At 28.6% G+C, this 2,944-nt stretch overlaps 1 long non-coding RNA gene across 1 annotated transcript; it reads left to right on the top strand.

Moving 5' to 3' along the window:
* The first annotated feature begins 1,260 nt into the window (after positions 1 to 1,260).
* LOC113381759 lies at positions 1,261 to 2,569 on the top strand. The gene is made up of 4 exons (XR_003367584.1): positions 1,261 to 1,783; positions 1,867 to 2,055; positions 2,229 to 2,359; positions 2,459 to 2,569. It is a non-coding gene; the product is annotated as an uncharacterized LOC113381759 (long non-coding RNA).
* Positions 2,570 to 2,944: the final 375 nt, after the last annotated feature.

Here is a 2,944-nt window from a genome sequence, read left to right as displayed (position 1 = left end):
GTAGTATGCAGTTCAATTGAAATTATATTTTCACTTTGAGTTTCACAGCTCATTTCAAAGGCGACGCAACCCATTTCGTGTTCAAGTGCCAAAATTGTTAAAAAAAAAAAATCCAAACTATTTTTTCCAAAAATTTCAAAAAATTTTGAAGCTTTACATAAATTTAAATTATGGTAATTTAAGTTCCAGCAATCAGCAGCAAGGCATGATGCACCACTTGTTTAACCCTCCGTCGGTCGGATATTTATTTATATGAGATAAATGAGTTTTTTGTGTCTTTATATATTTACGATTATTATTAATAAATATTTATAGTTTAATTTTTTTCTTTTTCTTACCGTCTTTTGCATGTGTTGAGCTTGCTTATAATAAAAATATTATATATTATATTATATTATATAAAAAAATCGTTGCATTTTTTGTTAATTTTTCTGTTTTATATCAATGAAAAACTATATTTATTCTTTTTCGGCGCCTTTGAAAACATTTGAAAATGAGAACTGTTTTGATAATTTTGATATATTTTTGTTGAAAACTTTGAATTTTTTTTTCGAAGCAATCGCGATGGGCGAGATAGAATATCGGAGCGAGTATGCGCCGCGTCGGAGTTTTACGGTTAAACTGTATAAATTTGGATACGGAATCCATAACAATGTGAACAATGTTTGTACTTATCATTCAAATCTGTATAAAATATCTGATATTTGATGTACATAATAGATGTATTAATCAGTTTTGGAATACAAATGATTTATTGATTTTTATTGGATCTCGGACCACTGGACCTGTCAATATGCTAACAAACATTCATTTATCTTTAATTTTTGCTCATGAAAATCAAATTTAATTTCACTTGAAATTTTTAATTCATTGATTCTTGAAAAATTGAAAAGTGAGTTCCTAGACAATATACTGAGTGAGTTTGCCATTCAATTTGTTAGCTACAAGTTATAATTGTAAAGTATATTTAGGTACATTGATTTTATTATATTTCTAGCTGACAACATTCACTATTCTAACCTACAATATTTAAAGTAATATATTTTTATATGTGAATGGCAAACATTATCTCGTAAAAACTTTATAAGTTAAAAATTCAATGTTGTTGAGTTTTCTTAATTTGTTTGAAATATTTACATTGAAAATTATTTTAGGTTTATATTAATTTGACAGTTTTCAATTTTTAGATTGAAGGAAATTGCATTGCAATCCACTGATATTTTTAAATAGATGACATTTACTCATTACATGTCTTACAGTTGATTTTTCTGCTAATACACACTAGAAGCAACATCATGATTTGAACAAATCGTCGTTTGCATTATGAATAATACATAAAAACTGTTTGGGAAATCTTTGAGATCGACATTGAAATGCTTGTTGTGGCAAATGATTCATAACAAAAATTCATTTAACTTGGAAATTCACAAGTGCCGGCGCTACCGCGCTTAACGATGTGGCATTATGGACTTGCCGACATACATATTGTGGAATAGATGCTCTGCAATTCCTACAGTGAATGAAACAATATCGACTTGCCGATATACATATTGTGGAACATGTGCATTCTTGAAAGAAATAACAAGGGTGATGCTCTAAAAATCGTACATTGAATCAAACAATGTGGACTTGTCGACATGCATATTGGGTAATATGTGCATTCCTGAAGAAAATAACGTGACAAGCAATCGTGGGCCCTAACTGAAGAGAACCATTTCAAAGAATGGAACCAATGTATTCTTACCGTAGGATTTCAAAGAGGCTGCTGCTTTTATTAAATTAGGTATGTTTAGCTCGAATATTTAAAATAATTCATGTACTCTACTCTTTAAATAACAATAGTTTAATGAATTTATTTTATTTCAGAAATAATCCTCACTCGAACAATACAATATACCTTTGGTGCATTTGGTGCAAATGGATTGGCTTGAATAACTAAACACGTCAAGACGAGAACTGTTGGAAGAAAACCAGGCAAATCAGAGGATGCATGATTTCAAATCCTAGAATTACTAGTAAATGGCTACCTAATCAAAGACTTTGAATCAAATATAGGTAAGTTAATGTTAAACTGCTTGATAATATTTAAAAATTTCATCAGTGATGAATTTATATTACAAATTTAATTTACTCGAGTATTGCAGTCAAATAATATAAATGATTTAAAAAAATTGTCGGTAATTTTTTATATAAATTTGAATAATTAATGTAATAATTTTTTTTTACAGAGAATACCGGCAATGCAAAACAAAGAATATTAGAAAAACATCATTAGCTATGAAATATGCTGCAGCTGGCTGCTACTGCAATTCTTGGTCAACTCTCAAAATAAATGGAAGGCTCTCGTGCTTCTTGATAGGTACAACAATTAAATTCAATATTTTATTCAAAATAAAACAGTATATATTTTTTTTATTATTATTATTATGAAGTTCTTAAATTCAATTTTCTTTTACAGTGAAGGTTTCGAAATAGACAATGGATGGAAGAGAAAAACCACACATGAGTAGTACTACATATATGATACAAAATTTAATGCAATTTATTTTATATTCCAGTTGAAAGTGATGACAATACAGCCATGGACTTCACTGTTACGGTTTAATAGCACAATTGCGATGATGCAAATTCCTTGCAGTGAGTAATGCCTTCCAGATATACAGTTCATCCTGCGCCTCTTTTTTAACCATTGGAAAAGGTATTTCATGGAATATAATATTTCAAATGTACTATTAAATAAGTTTGGTTGTCTGTTAAGAAGTTTTGAGCAAGCACTGTTTATTTTTCAATTTAAATAAATGCCTATTATTATTCAATCAATGAAGATTATCACAGATAAAATTTGATAAACTATTGATTCGAATAATTAAAAGTAGTAATATGTATTTGAATGTAGATAATCCCTGTGAATTACTGGTTTAAATAATTGCTAAAAGTTGTATTA

Source organism: Ctenocephalides felis, unplaced genomic scaffold (genome assembly GCF_003426905.1).
Source record: "Ctenocephalides felis isolate EL2017-DRISC unplaced genomic scaffold, ASM342690v1 CF-g0.4_SCAFFOLD_03057, whole genome shotgun sequence".
In the NCBI taxonomy this organism is placed as follows: Eukaryota; Metazoa; Arthropoda; class Insecta; order Siphonaptera; family Pulicidae; genus Ctenocephalides; species Ctenocephalides felis.
Note: the sequence above shows the minus strand (reverse complement) of the source record. Positions and strands in the feature narration are given on the sequence as shown.